At 41.6% G+C, this 21,280-nt stretch overlaps 7 non-coding genes across 7 annotated transcripts; 5 read left to right on the forward strand and 2 right to left on the reverse strand.

Annotated features, from left to right (window-relative positions):
* Positions 1-3,031: 3,031 nt before the first annotated feature.
* On the reverse strand, positions 3,032-3,113 carry trnas-aga (transfer RNA serine (anticodon AGA)). Its single transcript has one exon. It is a non-coding gene; the product is annotated as a tRNA-Ser (tRNA).
* Positions 3,114-6,564: 3,451 nt separating this feature from the next.
* Positions 6,565-6,646, forward strand: trnas-aga (transfer RNA serine (anticodon AGA)). Its single transcript has one exon. It is a non-coding gene; the product is annotated as a tRNA-Ser (tRNA).
* Positions 6,647-7,536: 890 nt separating this feature from the next.
* On the forward strand, positions 7,537-7,618 carry trnas-aga (transfer RNA serine (anticodon AGA)). The gene has a single exon. It is a non-coding gene; the product is annotated as a tRNA-Ser (tRNA).
* Positions 7,619-10,761: 3,143 nt separating this feature from the next.
* Positions 10,762-10,833, forward strand: trnag-ucc (transfer RNA glycine (anticodon UCC)). The gene has a single exon. It is a non-coding gene; the product is annotated as a tRNA-Gly (tRNA).
* Positions 10,834-14,252: 3,419 nt separating this feature from the next.
* trnas-aga (transfer RNA serine (anticodon AGA)) lies at positions 14,253-14,334 on the forward strand. Its single transcript has one exon. It is a non-coding gene; the product is annotated as a tRNA-Ser (tRNA).
* A 422-nt stretch (positions 14,335-14,756) lies between these two features.
* trnag-ucc (transfer RNA glycine (anticodon UCC)) lies at positions 14,757-14,828 on the reverse strand. The gene has a single exon. It is a non-coding gene; the product is annotated as a tRNA-Gly (tRNA).
* Positions 14,829-20,824: 5,996 nt separating this feature from the next.
* Positions 20,825-20,896, forward strand: trnaa-ugc (transfer RNA alanine (anticodon UGC)). The gene has a single exon. It is a non-coding gene; the product is annotated as a tRNA-Ala (tRNA).
* Positions 20,897-21,280: the final 384 nt, after the last annotated feature.

Raw genomic sequence — 21,280 nt, forward strand, 5'->3', positions numbered from 1 at the left:
GACTTGAGTAAAGGATTTGAAATTGTACTTCAACTTCTACCAGAGTATATTTTTAAATGAGTATTTGCACTTTTACTTGAGTAGGGAATTTGTGTACTTCTACCACCTCTGCTTTTATGCAACAGTTACTAACACTAACATTCTGTAAAGTATAATAATTTTATCAGCCAAGGACTTAAATTACCTGCTATCCTTTAACGTAACATAACTAAATGTTTATTAACAACGGCTTTAAACCTGTAGATTCCCCGCAAGACAAACTCAGTCATATTTATTGTACTGTGTGATAACAGCTTTCCTAAAGGACATCTTCAGCTAATGTTCACTGCCCAAAGGAACTGCGATGGCCGGGAATCGAGTCAACTGCTTGGAAGGCAGTTGTCACCACTAAACCACTATCGCTACAGTGAGAGAAGAAAGGAGGAATTCAGCTGAGTCAGCGCTTCACATCAGGAGGAGGAGAAGTGGGAGGTACAGCAGCAGGCAAAGTGAGCTCTCTACTGTTGACTTACTGCAGACAAGGATATAAAAGACACCCAGACATGTGGTTCCATAATGTGACATCTTTGTCACTAAATTTGTCACTGAAATGTCAATTGGCTTCAGATTAAAATGTTCCTGTCTTTTTATTTTAAAAAATCTGCCTTCTCTCCCCAGCTCACATTTCTTTGCCTAGCAGGCTTCCCTCGGCCATCGCAGACCTGTTTTTTCCCAGATAATACTTAATTACCAACTGTGATTACCTTGGCTTTGTCTCTTGGTATTTGTGTCAGTGATGTTCGACTGTATCAAGCAGGTTAAAACTGTTGTAGAAATGTTTTCTCAGCTCATTCACAGAAACAGAAAATTCACAGAAATTCAAACCCAAATCTACTTTCTGCAGGTTTAGATTTACAATCATTCTTCCCAAATCCACCTGAGAACCTCATACATGTATTTGTGAAAGTTAAGTGACGCAAACAGAATTTTTAGTCGTGGAATAAAATTTAGTGTTATTCCCATTTAGGTATGCAGGGAGTAGGGAACTCATCACTGATGAAGAAGACTACTCTGGATATAGAAGGGTGAGGGTCTTTGGGTTTTGAAAAGATACCTCTACCTCTATCATCCTCCCTGTGTTTTCTTTATGTTCCAGTGCAGACCGGTCTAGACTGAACCATCAGCTCTCTGTCAGTGTGAAGAACAGAAAGGCAGCAGTCAGACTGGGAGAACTGGGAGAGCACTAAGACTATTCTACTGAACTCTGAGCCTCCACACCAGAGCAGGTAGGGAGAGTTTCAACTTATATCTTATTTTATTAACAATTAGGACAATTTGGCTTTAGCTGATGGAACTCCTCTTCAAATATGTGCTAATACGAGCTGGGCACGCACAAGTTTGTCTACAAAACGGTGGACATGCTGTCTTTGGTGTTTCTTCTCCTGATGACTGAAAACATCACTTGCAGGGAAACTCAGCTCTCCACATCCCACTGGACTTGGCCTGTAGTTCTGGTTCCTCTCTGTTCAGCCAAACCTGGACAGAAGTCCTGAGGCACTGTCTGTGTTTCAAGTTTCAGCGACCTAATGTGTGACTCCAAAGCAAACAGCTGTTTTGGCCACAATTAGGCTAAATTATTTTGACCATGTGCACTCTTCTGCGTGTGTTTCCACATGAAGTCATTGTATCATCTGTAACCAGTCATGTCATGCATGCAGCCTGAGTGTTTATCTCAGCAAGATGGTCACCAGTTGATTTTGGACCATGTGTTGTTTTCATGGTGATTTGCACATGAACTCTTTAGTAACTTGTTCACCTTCCACCAGAGAACAAAACACCAGGTTTTGCCAGGTTTCTCTTCTGTGTAAATGGCATTATTGTGACTTGTCGTGGCCGAGTGGTTAAGGCGATGAATTAGAAACCCATTGGGGTTTCCCCTCACAGGTTTGAATCCTGCCAACAATGACTGACAACTCTAAACCCTGAACTCTGTATTGAACTGATCCTTGTTGACTTTGCCCCAACAAACAACTGTCTATGAACAAGTAACTACTGATAGGTATTTGATTGGCTGGTCACATATTCAAACATGTAATTTAATCCTCTGTTCTTCTTCACTACTGAGACTGCAGACAACATTGCTGCATTAACATCAGTTTCTGCGTCACAAAGGAAAGTTGGACGACTGTGTTGATCTGTTCTGTCAGAGTTAATGATTTGATTTACCATGTGTTTTCTCAGCAGATATTTCTGTACTGATGTTGAATACACAAATACACATAGGGCTGTAAAATAACTCCACTACATGAAGACATAATGAGATGTTCGTTTGACCTGTTTGATCCCAGTCTCTACTCTGAAGTGGTTTGATTTCAGTTTGTTTTGGAAGCACAGTGTATAAAATCAGTAGTACTGTTACTAATAGTACTACTAGTACTGTTACTGTTAAAGACCGATCTTCTCTTCTCTTCTCTTCCTTCTCTTCTCTGTTTGCTTGCTGTTGTACGGGTTCGATTCCCGGCCATCGCAGAACTTTCTTTTCTCAGGTAGTACTTACTAATGAACTGTGATTGAAATACCTTGTTTCTGACCCTTGGATTTGGTGTCAGTGATGTTCGGCAGTATCAGTCTGATTAGAGGTGTTATAAATATTTTCTCTCATTTACACGTTTTTAAAACCATCTGCTTTATATTTACATTTGTTCTTCCTAAATCCATCTGAGAGCCTCATACATGTATTTGTGAATGTTAAGTAATGCAAAATGAATATCTAGTGTTGGAATTTTTGAACTCAGTGTTATTCCCATTTAAAGTATAATTCTGGTTATTTTCACCGGCCTTATTGATGGTTGGGTATATGACCAGCAACAGCTTATCACATTTAAAGCTTCACATTTGTCTGGGCTGCTGAGCTGAGCTGAGCTTCAAGGGATCCAGGTTAGAAAACCCATTTATGTGATTGTTGGTATTTTGTGTGTTTGAGACAGAAAGGACAGTCTACAATACGGTGAAGCCAGCAGTGTTGTTTCTCCCCACAGTGAAAACAGCATGTCGTTGTCGGCAGGATTCGAACCTGCGCGGGGAAACCCCAATGGATTTCTAGTCCATCGCCTTAACCACTCGGCCACGACAACTCACATCCAAAAGTGTTACACACAGAAGAGAAACCAGCCATTTGCCAACCGAACTTACTCATATTTGAGCGCCTTCAGGGTTTCCCATTAATGTATGAGTTTTAAGTGTTGTATCACCTAAGGCAGTGGCTGGAGAGGATATCGCTGTAGCAGAGGGTACGCAACCTCAGGTGTGTCTTAAACGTATGGTTTTAAAAAACTTAGGTGCTTGTAATATCACGCCTTGACTACTGCAACTCCTTACTGGCAGGGCTCGAACCTCTGCAGATGATCCAGAAAACGGCAGCGCGTCTGGTCTTCAACCAGCCCAAAAGAGAAGAAAGTCACTCCGCTGTTCATATCCCTCCACCGGCTCCCAGTTGCTGCCCGCATCAAGTTCAAGTCCTTGATACTCACCTACAAAGCAGCAACCAAAACGGCTCCGACCTACCTGAACTCCCTCATTCAGGTCTATGCTCCCTCCCGCCCACTACGCTCTGCCAAGGAGCGGCGCCTGGTGCTGCCACCACAACAAGGCCCTAAGTCTCTATCCAGACTCTTCTCTTCTGTGGTTCCTCGGTGGTGGAAGTTACCAAACTCCATTCGATCGGCAGAGTCCTGGCAGAGTCCCTCTCACCTGATGGACTGTGTAATCAAAAAAAAAACAAAAACCTCTTTATCTGCCTCTATGCACTCTATGCACTCTATGCATTGCCTCTATGCATTGCCTCTCTGCACTGCCTCGTAGCACCTCTGGCCTGTTGGACCGGAACTTAGCTTTATGGCACTTACTCTCGTTGTTCTCTCCTGACTAGATCCTTGCTTGTGTTGGATTAAAATCTCATATGTACGTCGCTTTGGATAAAAGTGTCTGCCAAATGGGAAATTGTAAATTGTAATTGTAAATTGTTTTGCTAAAACCTATCGAATCGCACTATGAGTGAAAATTCAATCTGACTGTATCCCAACGTTCATTCACTTAAGCCATTATTTCTAGCTGCATGCTTACACCTTATTTTTTAGGCTTGTTTGTATTAATAATATGCAGTCATGACTGCATTGCAATCTCCTCATAATTTGCATCAATTTGATTCTTCCTCCTGTTATGTTTCATATCAGTTTAGGTCACAGAGATTTAAATAATCTTAAAGATTTGGGTAAAGTCTCATCTGCAAATGAACACCTTTTCTGCAAATGAAAAGGTGTAAAGTGAGTTGTGGTGGATGAGCCTCCACTGCATCCCTTCATATGTTGCTATTAGCATGTTGTGTTGACAAGTAACATGAATGTCTGGTCTAGTCTAGTAATATGGATATGGAGTTAAATGCAATGTGCATCTCTTAAAATGTTGTTTTTTATACACTATGTGTCTACAGGCTGCTGTCACCCTGTTCTACACTGAGGTATGTTCAGTGTTTATTGTTATTGGAATGAAAAATACTATATAATTGTTACAAAGAAAGACATGATCAAGCTTTACAAAATATTAATTTGACTGTTTTTTCCCAGCAGTCACCTTGTGCGAGGGAATGCTGTCCCTTCCTCCAAAAGTATAATTGGATTCACCTTCAGTTCTTCAGTTCAACACATCTGTTGCACCTGCTGTGAATTGATGAGTCAGTGAACAGGTTTGTCTCATCCATACACTAAATACCCTGAAAAGCATCTGTATTCATTTTGTTCATAGAGAACTACAGCAAGGAGCAAACAAAGCTGAAACAGATATTTGTCTTTTATTCTTTTCTCTTGAACAGCTGAAGACGATGCACATCTTCACACGTCAGTTCCTGTAAGTAGAGAGAAAACTTGTTATTGATGAAATATTTGACATTCAGCAAATGTGATTCATACTGGTTATTTGCTGTTATTAGATATAACACTGTAATGCGCTACAGGGAATGTGAGTAATGCGTAAAGCGCATTCTAGGGAATTCCATGCAGTAACTTCATTTAGTGCAATGACTTTATTATATCAGATATTACAGCCACATCGCCAAAACTAGAGAAGAGAAAGAGACTGAGGGAGCTGTGTCTGCTTCCTCCAGCAGATGGAGGTATCAGTCTGTCATATTGGGAGAAAGCCAGTGAATATCATTGTCCGGCCTCCTGTATCAGATAATACTTGATGACAAAACTCAGAGCAACTCCCTCCACCAAACCAGCAGCCAGTCACATGATGCTGTTAGAAAGGGGAAGAGTGGGCTGGAGCCACAGATATGAGAAACACTTCACACGTTTCAAGCACTTGGGCTTCCCTGATGCATAATCAGGAGTAGATACCGCCCACCACTCAATATGAATGATAAGAATAATGTATCAGTCAGCTTCACTAAAAGTTTATTAATGCTCTCATCTACTGTTTATGTGCTATCAGAGTGTCTAGCTGGGGAATCCAGTAAAGCCACACCATGCCACTTCTAATGAAACGGCACTTAGGGATTTTTGACCATTTTTATTACTGCCTTTGATCACACATAATAGATTACATGCCATATGATGTTAATGAGCATTAAATAAATTACCTAATTTTATAGTATCAATAAAATGCTCAAGCAGCAGCAATGTCTGTCGAAGTGATTTTGGATGTTTGATCTAAAATCTACACAAAGTACTTTTTTCTATCAAAGTGGAATAGCAATTTAAAAAAGATATACTGTATGTGAAAGTATTTAATACCAAAAGGTTTCACCCCCTTTACAACCTATTTTATTCACAGGCAAATAATTAATACTCCAGCGCACACCAGAATTACTTAGATGGACACTTTTATTGATCGGCTGCATAATAATTGTTGGCCATAAAAACCAAGGAGCAAACAACGTGTTCGCATGTCGTTGCTTCGTCAGTTTCTCTGTATTCCTCCTGCCAGTTGGTACCCAGCAGAGCAGCACTGTGCACAGGGTAACTTCTATATTTATACATATATATTATTCATACTTCTTCATCTTCACATTGTAGGTAGTAATACCGAATACATTTTCTAATGACAAAATTTGTCTAATTTTGACTTATTCGGTCCCATTCATACATCTTAATGGGATTTTAAGTTGCAGGGTGTATTCTGCTTCAGGTAGGCAGAGAATGAAGTTTATACCAGGTATCTCTTTCCCATGTTGAATGTTGACTTACAAATAAGCTCTTAGGCTCATTTAATGGTAATGGTCAAAGAGGTTAGCATGACAGACAGAAATATATTGTGTCTCCTCATAGGTTACATAAAATCCTGCTGACAACACTGGGCTGTTTAAATAGTTATAGAGCTCCAATTGACTGAATAAAATTGCAAATGGTGATTTGAGGGCTTTCTGAGCCTAATTCTACTACAGAGGCTAAACTACTTTGGGTTTTACCAGTGTGAAACCAGTGGAATATAGACCAACACTGGTAAGATCCATACTCCAGAGAGAAGTGGTTTATCATAACACTCAAATCCAAGTTTCATTTCTGTGTGTTGAACTTTACTGTGATGTGAGTTGTCGTGGCCGAGTGGTTAAGGCGATGGACTAGAAATCCATTGGGGTTTCCCCGCGCAGGTTCGAATCCTGCCGACAACGACTAACTGTCTACGTGCAATATTACTGTACGTTGTATCCTTTAACTATAGAAAATGCCTCCATGTTGGTGGTGTGACAAAAAAGCGGGCATGCTTATCTTGTTCTCCATAATTAAATTAAAAAAAATTTCAGCTTACTCAGCACTTGTAGGATTGTCATATGCAGCGTTCTATGAAACTGAAACCAATAACTTTTATGGAAGTGCTTACCTCTGCTTTTGGGCTTTAATCGTCCCTTTAATTGACAGTTTTGTTTTCCACCTGATCATGTCCATCATGAACATTTTATCTTCTTTATGGGATTATTGCTATGTGAAAATTCAAGGGTAACATCAGCAAGCTAATACCAAGTGTGTTTCTCCCATGCAGGGTGACCACCTGTCCCGCATTTTGCGGAACAGTCCTAAAATTGGAATGTTTATCCCGCGTCCCACACGTCATAAGCAGTGTCCCGCATTTCAGTGATTAGGCCTATTGTTTTTTTTTTTTAGTAAACAACATACTTTTATATTTAACCATGCATTTTCTAGTCGCTACTTAAGGAAACTGGTCTGTTTATCCTTCCTATTCTTGCATAAAATGTGATTTTCAACCAAACTATTAGCCTATTATATTTAATTCATTATATTTATTGGATTGAATAGGTCCTAGTGTCGTTAAAATAAACATTTCATAAAGACTACCGATGATTTAAATAGGCATTCTGTCTAATATTAAATCAACATTTACATAGCCTAATAATAGTCATTTCTCTCTCTCCCATGTGTCCCGCATTGTCCCGCAAAAACATGTCTGCTGTCCTGCAACGGAACAATTAAGAGGTGGTCACCCTACTCCCATGGTAAATACTGACATGCTGCAGATAGATGCTGCATTATGATTACATCGACAGTTGTCGTGGCCGAGTGGTTAAGGCGATGGACTAGAAATCCATTGGGGTTTCCCCGCGCAGGTTCGAATCCTGCCGACAACGTGGAGATGTTTTGATAAGATAACGATGGAATATTTGAAGTGTGGTGACAACTGCTAACCATTGGAAAAGCTGCCATGTTGGAGGTGACAACAACATATCAGATTCTGTTGTTATCTCTGGAAAAAGACTAGAAAATATACTTGAGAATTCACTGTGGGAGAACAAGTGGTTGGTGAGGTGACAGACTGTGTACAGTCCCACAGTGACATACAGACCAATTTAATAATTGGTTTATTTGAATGTGATCTCAGCTCTGTGGCTCCAGTTGATCAGCTGCTCTGATCTCTTCTATAGAAAATACAGTAATGTCAGTTGTTGTGTCAGTGATGCTGCTGTAGTGGTGAGCAGAGCTGCCTGCCAAGCAGTTGACCATGACTTGGTTCCTATTGCTGTATGTGGAGGAAATTACACTATTATACTATTCTATATGTCTTTAATATCTGTACTGTACTCTCTTTGTATTATTATGAGAGCTCATCTCTGTGTGGAAATTTACAAACTGTACAGATATTAAAGACATTTAGAATAGTATAATAGTGTAATTTCCTCCACACTGTACTTCACACAGATCACACTGAAGCCCTGTTGCAGGACAACTGATATCACTTAGTAAATCCTGTGCTTGGATTTGTCTTGGTGACAATGGTGCAGAGAAATATTGACATAGTCACACAAGTATATAGTGACACACTCTACAGGGACAGGACCTTACAGACAGTGCAAGACAGTAGACTACATTTATCCATTTACTATTCCATAGCTAAGTGCTACTGACCTGCTTGGCATACAGTATGTTGAGCTGTACAGGGAAGTGTGGTGAGCAGAGATGATGCAGAGGAGGGGAAAAGTATAAATTCATTTTTTTTTCTGAAAATATTATTGATTTTTGCTTCTACTGGTGGTTATTAGCATTGTGATGATCACTGACTGGAGGTCAAAGTTTACTCACCTTTTTATTTACCACTACATCACTGAGTAATGACACAGTGCCAGTTCTCAATGGTGATTGGCCACTTCACGCCTCCTATTCTCACCCAGACAAGCCTGTCTGTTCAGCTGTGTGGAGGAAAGCTCATTCTTTTGTTGAATCTGTTGTTCCAGTGCTTTGATAGTTATGTGATTGTCCAAATTATACTGTGAAAGGTGAGAAAGATCAGGCAGAAAGACAAGACAGTCTTTCCTCCTCCAACATGGTGACATGTCCCTCTTAGGAAAGAAAAGGAGGAGGTGATGGAGGAAGGGAAAGGAGGTGATAGTGGAGGAAAGGAGGCGAGATTACATTACATTACAGGAGAGATTTCAGAGAAGTCTCCTTGGTTTTAGTGAATGAACCTTGACCTGCAGCAACAGACAGTTCAGTTTACCTGCTGCTGTTTCTGTCAGACTGGTTAATGCAGCCTTCATCAGGGAAAGAGGAGGTACCAACTTTTACCCTGAAGGAAATTTGAATATGAAATTATGTTTTGGCCAAACATTTTAATTGTATAACTAACATTTCCTCATTCATTGTTCACCAAGTGTCTCTAATGTGTTCCTGGTGTGGCCAGCAGGGGGATGTAGCTCAGTGGAGTGGAGCCCCGGGTTCGAGCCCCGGGTTCAATCCCCGGCATCTCCAAGAGGTTTTCTGTTGAAGAAGACAAGTCCTGTAGGAGACCAAACAAGTACAGAGACCATGTTGACATGCAGCCTGGAGATCTGCTGATACAATACTGTACAGTAGATTAGAGGAGTTTGTACTCTGGATGAAGCGAACAGACACTTTAAACCATTTATCTGCAACAAGAGAGTTCTTCTTCATAGTCTAACTTTAAGGGCGATATTTCTCTTTTCTCCATGTTTTACATTCTCAATAGAGGCCTGTTACAGAAGGTTTGGAGAGTCATTACCAATGAGGGACTCGCCACCAGAGAATGTTTGATAATTTAAGACTATGGTAAATTTTATTCATTCACATTTGTTCATTCACATCCTCATTGTTGAGAGGATATTTGTGGCGCGGCTGATTGCATCCCTTAAAGGAGGTTTAAAAAGTGGTGGACACAGAACCAAACATTCCAAAAAGTGATGAGGACTTGTCCCCAGCATCCTTAGTGTAAATGACGCCATGTTCCCCGCACAGGTTCTGACAGTTTTCATGCAGTAATCATCAATCAGAAATGCTGTATGAAGGTGTGTGTAGTGATTGGTTACCAGTGGGAAATGCCTCCATGTTGGAGGAGTTACAGCAAAATAGGTCTTTCTGACTTTGTGACCTATTTCCCATGATAATGTAAAGAAAATCCCAGCTTACTCAGCACATCAAGGGTTGTGTCCTTCTACGAAACTGAACCGAAACAAAGAAATTGAAAAACAAAGAAGAAGAAACAAAGAAAGTGCATTGGGCTGACAACGACTAGATCTACTGGTTTGGCTCTATTGAACTCACAGAGAGCTTTGTAGAAACAATTGTCTAGAGCCCACTGAACAGACCACAGAGAAGCTTTTGATTGGCTGCAGCAGGTCACATATCCAAACACGTAATTTACTTTGAGACTTGAGACTGTCATTTCCTCCACTACTGAGACTGCAGACAACATGGCTGCATGAACATCAGTTCCTGGATCACAAAGGAAAGTTGGACGACTTCATTGATCTGAGTTAATGATTTGATATTTTACCTTGTGTTGTCTGAGCAGATATCTCTGTACTGATGTTGAATACATAAATACACACAGGGCTGTAAAATAACACCATTACATGAAGACATATGAGATGTTAGTTTGACCTGTTTGATCCCAGAAAGCTCTTCAGTCTCTACTCTGAAGTGGTTTGATTTCAGTTTGTTTTGGAAGCACAGTGTATAAAATCAGTAGTACTGTTACTGTTAAAGACTGATCTGATCTGATCTGATCTTATCTTATCTTATCTTATCTTATCTTATCTTATCTTATCTTATCTTATCTTCTCTTCTCTTCTCTTCTCTTCTCTTCTCTTCTCTTCTCTTCTCTTCTCTTCTCTTCTCTTCTCTTTTTGCTTGCTGTTGTACCTCCCTCTTCTCCTCCTCCTTCTCTTTCCCCTCCCTCCTCTTTTCCCTCCTCCTCCTCTTCCAGTTGAATTCCTGACATAAACTGCTGACTGTGCAGCAGGACTGCTGTTTTTCCTCAGCGATGGTGGTATAGTGGTGAGCATAGCTGCCTTCCAAGCAGTTGACCCGGGTTCGATTCCCGGCCATCGCAGAGCTTTCTTTTCCCAGGTAGTACTTCATTATGAACTGTGATTAAAATACCTTGTTTCTGTCTCTTGGTTTTGGTGTCAGTGATGTTCAGCTTCATCAATCACGTTAGACGTGTAGCCTACTAATTCATTCTCAGATCATTCTCTCATTTACAAGTTCTTAAAACCATCTACTTTCTGCAGGTTTAGATTTACATTTGTTCTTTCCAAATCAACCTAGGAACCTCATACATGTATTTGTGAATGTTAAGTAACGCAAGTTAAGTAACTGAATTTCCAGTCTTGGAATACAATTTTTGAACACTAAAATTCAGTGTTATTCCTATTTAGGTATGCAGGGAAGTAGGGAACCAATCATTGATGAAGAAAACTAGATTAATAGACAGTGTTTGATGAACAACAAATCTGTCCATTCAGCTGTCATGATTTTACACTATTGTGCTTTATGTTTATCAGTAGTTTAACTCTTCTACAAATATAGTCAAGCTGTTTAAATATCAACAAGTATGGGTTGACAGATGTCAGGTTTCTCTTCTATGTGTAAATCTTTATAGTATGAGTTGTCATGGCCGAGTGGTTAAGGCGATGAATGAGAAATCCATTGGGGTTTCCCCGCACAGATTCGAAACAGCCGACATGGACAAAGGAGAACTTTGTAGATGTTGTATCTCAAACACACAGCTTCACCTGGTCTACACAGCAGCTTACCAGAAGTTGTTCTGAGGAGAAGGTACAGACTGAAATCCATTCCCAGCCCCCTTCACACCTCATTACATCAGGCCAATTGTGTGCAGAGATGGGCAGAGGTTTCTGTTTCAAAATCAGAATCAGAATCAGAAATACTTTATTGATCCCCGAGAGGAAATTGGGTTACATTGCAGTTGCTCACATTGTAGAAGAGAATATATATAAGCATAAGAAAAATAGAAATAAGAAAGTAAGAATTATGTACAATATGTGCATCATACTCCAATATATACACCAGTGCAAATAATTAAATAATTAAATAATTAAATAATTAAATAATTAAATAATTAAATAATTAAATAATTAAATAATTAAATAATTAAATAATTATTGCAGAGTTGAATTATTGCACAAAAAAAATCGGTATTGCACAGTTAAATATAAGTTATAAGTTATGGGTTATAAACTGCTGACAGGGTGAAATAAGTTCAAGAGCCAGTCTATTGACTCAGGGTGTCTGACCCTCTGAGGGAGGAGTTGAAAAGTTTGATGGCCACAGGCAGGAATGAGTTCCTGTGACGCTCTGTGGTGCATCTCGGTGGAATGAGTCTTGCACTGAATGTGCTCCTGTGCTTGACCAGCACGTCATGGAGTGGGTGGGAGACATTGTCCAAGATGCCATGTAACTTGGACAGCATCCTCCTCTGTGACACTGCCACCGGAGAGTCCAGCTCCACCCCCACAATGTCACTGGCCTTGCGGATCAGTTTGTTGAGTCTGTTTGCGTCTGCTGCCCTCAACCTGCTGCCCCAGCACACAACAGCAAACAGGAGAGCACTGGCCACCACAGACTCATAAAACATCCTCAGCATTGTCCGGCAGATGTTGAAGGACCTCAGCCTCCTCAAAAAGTAGAGACGGCTCTGGCCCTTCTTGTAGAGAGCTTCAGTGTTCTTAGCCCAGTTCAGTTTATTATCAATGTACACTCCCAGGTACTCGTAGTCCTCCACAATGTCCACACTGACCCCCTCGATGGAAACAGGGGTCACCGGTGCCTTGGCCCTCCTCAGATCCACAACCAGCTCCTTTGTCTTTGCCACGTTGAGCTGCAGATGGTTCTGCTCACACCATGTGACAAAGTTTCCCAACACAGCCCTATACTCAGCCTCCTCACCCTTGCTGATACATCCAACTATAGCAGAGTCATCAGAGAACTTCTGAAGATGGCAGGACTCTGTGTGGTAGTTGAAGTCCATGGTGTAGAGGGTGAAGAGGAAGGGAGACAGGACTGTCCCCTGCGGGGCCCCAGTGTTGCTGACCACCCTGTCCGACACACAGTGTTGCAAGCGCACATACTGTGGTCTGCCAGTCAGGTAGTTGACAATCCAGGACACGAGGGGGGCATCCACCTGCATCGCTGTCAGCTTCTCACCCAGTAGAGCCGACCGGATGGTGTTGAAAGCACTGGAGAAGTCAAAAAACATGATCCTCACAGTGCTCGCCGGTTTGTCCAGGTGGGCGTAGACGCGGTTTAGCAGGTAAATGATGGCGTCCTCAACTACAAGTCGGGGCTGGTAGGCGAACTGGAGGGGGTCACATTTTCAAACTGCATCGCCCCCCCCAAACAGAAGCCCTGTCCAAACTTCAGACCACGTCTGAAACCCTCTCAGAACTCAGCATAAACCAGCCTTAAGTCTGTTTGGAAGTGTTGTAGAAGTCTTGTCTCAGCTCAGACTCTGGATTTGACCTTGAACAAAACACAGAGCCCTAACCCTATATTTAGCATTTTCTTTTTCAAGCAATGGCAAAAATAATGTCCTCAGAAGTGTTTATTTAGTTAGTAGACTTTACTGTTGAGGATCTCTGGGTTTTGTTTGAAATATCACTAAGCATGGATTGGCTCATGCCAGGTGTCTCTTTCCCAAAAAGAATGTTGACTTACAAATAAGTTCTGAGGCTCATTTTATGCTGTGGGTTGGTGGTTGAGAGGTTAGTGTGAGTAAAAAGCTGTTGTGTCCCTCGTACGTTTAAATCCTGCTGACAACGCTGGGCTGTTTAAGTGGTTATAGAGCTTCAAATGACTTTATAAAATCTCAAATGGTGGTTTGAGGGCTTTGTGTCCTCATTCTACTATTGCGGCTAAACTACCAATGGAATATAGACCAACACTTGTAAAATGTATAATCCAGAAAGAGGGTTAACAACACTCAACTCCAAGTTTAATTTCTGTGTCGGTGTTGTCAATAATGTAAGTTGTTGTGGCTGAGTGAAGGCGATGGAGTAGAAATCCATTGGGGTTTCACATGGAATGTTTGGAGAGTAACTGAAGTGCTAACTGTAGGAAATGCTTCTGTTGGTGGAGTGACAACAAAAGCAGATTCTGTCGTCTTTGTTTGTCCCTAGACAGGACAAGAAAATGTTCAAATTCTCTGCACTTAAATGTTTCTTAAATTATAATGTAAAAGGCTGAAAACATTGAGGGAGGAACAGCTCTTTACATTACAGTCTTCACTTTTTTGTCACTCCTCCAACATGGCTGGATGTCCTGGTAACCACTCTTAACTCCTCCATGACAGGCCTCTACTGAGACCATAAAACACCTAGAACAGAGAGTAACACCGTCCTCACTTTCAGAGAATTTATGTGTACATTTACTGTGTACTTTGAGCTTATTACAGTAGTAGTTTAACTCCTCTACAAGGTCAAGGTGTTCTCAGTGAGCTCAGTAGTGTGAGTTGTCGTGGCCGAGTGGTTAAGGCGATAGACTAGAAATCTATTGGGGTTTCCCCGCGCAGGTTCAAATCCTGCCTTCAACGAAGTATGAATTCACTAAGGTGTAAAACAGCCTTTGTAGACCTTCGCAGACTAATATTGAACATTGCAAGTTTCACTCAACGGATAATCAGACATTGAAGGCTGGTTTTGCAGACAGGGATTACAGGACCTGGAGTTATGCATGCTCTACATTGAAAAAATTTTCAACACAATCAATCGTCATGATGGCAAAAATTAGGGAAAAAAAAGGTCGATTTTGAAAATAACCAGAATTATCCTTTAAATGGAAATTACACTGAATTTTAGAGTTCAAAAAATGTATTCCAAGACTAGAAATCAAGTTTGCATTACATTACTACAAACGTTTTGCTGAACCTCTAACCAGACTGACACAGCCAGCTATCTCTAACATGGTATTTTAGTCACAGTTAATAAGTAAGTACTTCCTGGGAAAAGAGAATTCTGCGATGGCCAGGAATCGAACCCGGGTCAACTGCTTGGAAGGCAGCTATGCTCACCACTATACCACCATCGCTGAGGAAAAACAGCACTGCTGCTGCACAGTCAGCGGTTTATGTCAGCAATTCAACTGGAAGAGGAGGAGGAGGCAGAGAAAATAGGAGGAGGAGGAGGAGGGGAAAGAGGAGGAGACGAGAAGAGAGGAGGAGAAGGGGAGGTACAACAGCAAGCAAACAGAAAAGAAGAGAAGTATTTTAAAGCCCTGTGTGTAGAGGACAAGCCTACTTTTGATTCTCACCTCATATACTTGCAAATGAAAGCATCCCCTTGTTGTCAGCAGGATCAAACCAACACAGATAAACTCTCATCAACTTCTAGTTAATCTCTTTATGCTTAAATGCTTGAAATTTCTTTCTTAGACAAATATAAATAGTGAAGTTGATGCCTCTGTATGAATTTCTTTCCAAAGCCTTTGCCTTTCCATCAAATCAAAGGGCGGCTACTTTAAAGAATCAAAAATATAAGATACTTTTGATTTGTTTAACACTTTTTTGGTCACTGCAGAATTCCATTTGTGTTATTTTGTAGTTTTGAAGTCTTTACTATTATTCTAAAATGCGGCAAATGGTAAAAATATAGAGAAATGTGGTGTGTCCAGACTTTTGACTGGTAGTGTACAAATTGTCAAACACACTCAGTAATTATTAAAACAGATTCATACAGCAGCCACTTCACAATTCCTTTCGTCCACTATCACCTATGTAGTATGTTACATACACTATTTTGTACATCTCATATCTCAAAAAATATTTTTTTGGACTTCTTCAACTAATTTAGATTTGTACTTTGTTTGATTTCTACATCTAAACAACAGATTCACTGCATGAGTTGAAATGCACACACTCTTTTGCATGGTACGAACGCAATGTTTTTCAGAATTAAATTCACTTCTTAATTTATGAAGCCCTTCCCTATTTGAGAACATATACAGTAACTATTTGTAAATAAGGACAAATTCTAAATTAGGACACGGAAAATGTCTTTAGGGTCTTGGCAAGCTAGGCGAACCATTCTTGAGTGTATTTGCTGATTCTTATTCCATTTACCCGTTAGGCATTTGTTGAACAGACGTATAAGGACAGTTGTCAAAGTAGCGACATCCTCTAACGTGTAAATGCATGAATATGTGAATGGATGGATATATTCTGAAATATACATACTGTATATTTCAGAAAATATTTAGAGAAATGCTTGAAAATACACTGAAATATGGCAAATATTTATATACATGTAGATGGCATTAATTTGAAGTATAATTAAACACTGGAAATACATTTTCGTCAGATGTCCTGTTGATACCTTAGCTTACAAATAGTAATACTGTCTACTTTTTGCTTTGCCAATTTTATTGTTTCTTCGATGTGATTTCTCTGTACATCCTGTTCTCTCTTTTTTTTTTTCCTCAATACATTGACTGGATACTATGTCAGTTTTATCTGTTTTTCTTTTGCCATCCTGTAAAGTACTTTGAGCTACTGTCCTTGTATGAAAGGTGCTCTATAAATAAAAAGTCATTATCAATATTCATTATCATAATGAGAGTGTGGAACAGGCTGTGGAGCAACAAGGAAACACACACTGAAGTCATTAGTGTGAACAGCTCAAGCACAATGTTTATTCTGACACTTTCTTCCACAGTTACCCTGACCACAGAAAACCTTATTCTCCAAAATACACCTATTTTCCTTATCAATTGCCATTTACACTGGTGTTATGTTAAGTGTCAAAATAATCCCTAACTGAATAAAAATGCATCTAAACAAATTTTTTACAGTAAATTCTCTTCCTGAACCGTACCAACTTCAGTCTCTATTCTGCTAACATATCAAATGGAGACAGCTGTAACCAAAACAGTTTTTCCAAACACCCACTACTAACTGGTATTATCTTAAATCACATTACACTTTTTTTTCCACTTTTTTGTCATTCAAAACACATACAATCTTTGTGGGCATCAGTCAGGGGGAACTTGGAATCTCACTGACCTCATCCAATGTGATGCCACAATGATTCAGTGAAAGCAGTGTCTAGCAGTGTCAGTGTTCAAACTCCATTCTTGTGTTTGGTGCGATGGAAGCAACACAGAGAGGAAAACCTCAAAGAGCCAAGTGGAAAGAAGACATGGAGTTCAAGCAGACAGAGCTGGAGGCCCAGGTAAGCCCCGCCCACAGAACATCCGGGCGGAGAGCCTACCTGGAGCCCCCTATGGAGAGGAAGACTGGGGTCCTGACCCAGCTCCACGGGAAGGAGGAGGAGAAATTGAACAGCCAAGCGCATCAGATGGATATGAAAGCAGCAGAACATCTCAGGCTTCCTGGGGCCCAGGAAGAGGCACTGGCCAAGGCCAAGGCCCAGGAGGAAAAGATCGTGAAGCTGTTTCTCGGGTTGCATGAGGAGCAGAACAAGCTGTTCCAGAAGGCCATCCGACTGAGTGCCGGTGCGACAGAGAAGGCTGCAGACGACATCAAACAAGTCGGTCTGCAGATCCAGAAAGTGCAGATGACACTCCTGCAACAGGCCATCCGGCTCAATGTATCTGGGGCTAAGAAGACCTTCGGCAACAGGACCTGGACTGCCCAGGCTGCAGGGAACAAGGTTCCTGAGCTGAAGAAAGCTGAAGACGATGCAGTTAAGACCAAAGCCTTGGAGGCAGAGAAGGAAGCTCTCTGTCAGAAGACCCAGGCTGCAAAGATGGCGATTTCTGAGCTCCAGCTCCAGCTACATAGAGCCCAGAGTGATGCTGAGCAGCAGGCTGCTCAGATCAAAGCCTTTGAGGCAGAGAAGGAGGCTGTTCAGCACACAATGGAGGAGCTAAAAGAAAAGCTCAGCGCAGAGAAGAAGCTCAGCGCCCAGGCTGCAGCGAAAAGTGAGGCAGCCATCCTCAGCCTGCAGGCCCAGCTACTGGAGCAGGACATCAGGGAGAAGCAGGCTGTCTGCAAGGCAGAGGAGCTCCGTGTAACTCTGCAAAAGGAGAGAGAGAAGGCCCAGAAGGCTCAGCAGGAGGGAAGTGCTGCAGAAAACAGCATCGCGGCCGGCCTGAAGAAGTCTGAGCAGCTCCTGGACAAACAGCTCCTCCAGTGGCAGGAGGAGAAGACCGAACTCCTCAGGGCCAAAGGTGAGAGCCAGAAGGTCCTGGAGAAGAAAGAGAGAGAGTGGGCTGAGACAGAGAGAAGCATCATGGAGAAGATTGCTGATCTGCACAGGGACGTCTCTGAGTTTTCTGGAAAGGAAAAGTCCAAGAAGCGTAGCTGGCTGCGCAAACTCTTGGGTGCCCCGGCCCGCAAAGAGGAGAAGGAGGAAAAGAAGGAGAAGAAGCTGGAGGCCAAATCCAGCAAGGGCTCCAAATTCTTCAAGTGAAGAAACTGAGCCCACCGACACCTGTGCTCACACACATCCATTTCCATCAAATTCCTCCAAACCCTTTGTATTTTTCCTTCAATAAACGATATCTACAATGATATCTAAAATCATGTACTGACTGTATAGTTTTATTGTAGAAAGTTGTAAGTTCCACCACAGTCAACAGTGTATCACTGAGGCCTGGACACAAAACAAAGTCAAGCTTTTTTATTTAGATGACTAATTGTTGGAGTGAAGCTACTGTAGAAGCAGCAATATTCATTATGTTGTGTCTAAGTTGTGGCAAAGTTCCTGCATCTAATATCATTTACCACCAAGACGTCCAAACCTGCTCATATGGACTCAAGCTCTGGGGACAAAGAAGAACAACGATGATGACTGAGAAGAAATAATAAGTTGGTCAGTGTGAGAAATTATGACACGCAGGTCACCAAACTATCCTGCAGAGATGCACACAGCTTAGAGCAGTGGTTCTCAGCTTTTTTAGCTTGTGACCCCTTAAAACAAAGTGATGTCTACTCACTGGCTGCATATGCAGAGTGGTGAACAGTTCAACCAAAGAATGATTTTCACTTTTCAGGTTGTTTCATTTGATTAATTACCAAAGGAGGCCAAGAGGCTGAAAAGTATTCAGTTTTTCTAAAGCAAAAAAGCAAAAATGACATTAAAAATAGATACATTTGTATAGTAGAAATATATATTTTTTCCTATCCCATAAATCATCTTGCGACCACCCAAAATTACAAACAGCCATTTTGCAGTGATGTAATGGTAAATAAAAGTGTTAGTAAACTATGACCTTCAGTCAGTGACTGTTATTCAGGGTTTCTTTCTGATTTGGACCAGTTGATTATCTTAAATGTTCTTTACTGCATTTCAGGAAACTCACTGTACCAACAATGATTATACTTCCTAGTGAGAAAACACTTGATGGAGACTTGAGATGATTTAACAAGACTAGGTCAAAACCTAGTATATGGCTGGACCGTGTATGAGTGTGCCACGTGCCACGGCCGACCAATGGTGTAACTAACTCCGCTGATGACAGGGGTTAAAGTGGGATTTGGCAGGTGGGGGAACCCTGTTTCGGAGGGGGGGGGTTCAGAAAAAAATAGTAATTTAAAACAAATTTCCTGCATTTCTACACCACCTAACCTCTTGGATTAAGTCAAGAAACAGCAACATATTATATATATATATATATATATATATATATATATATTACTAGACTTCAGCATTGAGGTGCTTACATTCATGATCTTGCATAGGCATACTAACCTAAAAAACCTATTATTGGGAATCATGAGAAAGTTTCAGAGCGACAGACACAGAGCGTCCCCGTAACCATAGCAACTTACTCTCACTCCTGCCTGCGTGCGCACGGCGCGAGAAAGGGAGAGACGCTGAAGAGCTGCTGACTGAGATTACTCTGAGCAGCATGCATGGGAATAAATTACAATATAATAATAATATAATAATAATATTATATAATAATATAATAATTTGTGTATATTTCACGCTATTCAGATGGTCTGAATAACTCGCTGCTGCGCTGTGCTGCTCTGTCTCGTCTGTCCTGCTGTCAGTTTCCTTTTTTCACGTGGCGACGTTATCAGTTATGAATTTGTTTTTCACTGTGTGAGAAAATAGACTTGTGGCGTGAGAGCGTGTGAAAAATGTCAATTGCGTGAGAGTTGGTAGCCCTGTGAACTCGCTTGTCATTATTATGTATGAAACTGCCAATCGGATTTATTTACTTATTAATCGAAGGTGCCGGAACGCCGTTCCAGATCGTTCCGGCCCACTTTAACCCCTGGCTGTAGACTGCTAATACAGAATAATAGTCCATATATCCATACTGATCGTTCCAGCGCGTCCCGTCTCTCTCTCCACCGCTGTCGTCTCCACCCACGGCCCGCATTGATCCTGTCGATCCAAGCGCCAGGCGCTCTGTTACCCGTCGGTGCCGAAAACACTGTTCACCGGACACCGGGGGCGCATCGTCGTCGGGACCCTGGCCGAAATCTCGGCCGGATCATCGGGAACAAATCGGCGCCCAGCTAGTGGCACCGGCCGGAACCGTGGCCCTGGGAAACTTCGGGAAGGTCGGCAATAAGCCCTCGGCGTGATGAAGCCTCCATGCTTGTTTGTGTGTCTCTCTCCCCCGACAGAACAGAGGATTTCAGGTGGACTGAGCTCGCGCATATGCATCGACATAAACGGTGATATGATATAATTGTATAGATTCTACTTTAGCTTCAGCTTACATGCATGATATTGGTCAGCCTGCTTACTGTGTGGGAGAAACAGGCTCCTGATCTCAGCGGAGAAACTAGACGGCGGAGAAAACGAAACTTAAATTTCTGGCTCTGTGACGCTATGATGTGCCACGTGCCACGGCCGACCAATGGTGTAACTTGATCACTCAGTCAGTCAGTCAGTCAGTCAGTCAGTCAGTGACAGACATTTGCGTTTGTAGGGCTGGCCCCGCTGTTGCGGTCCAGCCAAAAATCTTCTGTCATGCTCTGAACATGAACTCTTTAGTCACTTCTCTCTGTCCATTCACCTGTCATGATGGTACTCTTGTGCTTTGTGTTTATCAGTAGTTTCACTCCTTTACAAATATCAAGGTGTTCCTGTTGTGTCCAGCAGGGGGATGTAGCTCAGTGGTAGAGCGCATGCTTTGCATGTATGAGGCCCCGGGTTCAATCCCCGGCATCTCCATGAGGGTTTCTGTTGAAGAAGACAAGTCATGTTGGAAACCAAACAGGTTCAGTGAACATGTTGACATGCAGCTTAGAGATCTGCTGATACAAGATTGTACAGAAGATTAGAGGAGTTTGAACCGGTCTGCACTGGAACATAAAGAAGAATTATTATCCCTTACGTGTTTTCTTTATGTTCCAGTGCAGACCGGTCTAGAGTGAACCATCAGCTCTCTGTCAGTGTGAAGAACAGAAAGGTAGCAGTCAGACTGGGAGAACTGGGAGAGTACTAAGACTATTCTACTGAACTCTGAGCCTCCACACCAGAGCAGGCAGGGAGAGTTTCAACTTGTTTGGCTTTAGCTGATGGCAAGTCTTCTCCAAATATGGTAAAGGTGTTGTA

This window comes from Centroberyx affinis, unplaced genomic scaffold (genome assembly GCF_046629955.1).
Source record: "Centroberyx affinis isolate AG114_WGS23_722 - 3 ecotype Tasmania unplaced genomic scaffold, CSIRO-AGI_Caff_v1 ptg003526l_1, whole genome shotgun sequence".
Lineage (NCBI taxonomy): Eukaryota > Metazoa > Chordata > Actinopteri > Beryciformes > Berycidae > Centroberyx > Centroberyx affinis.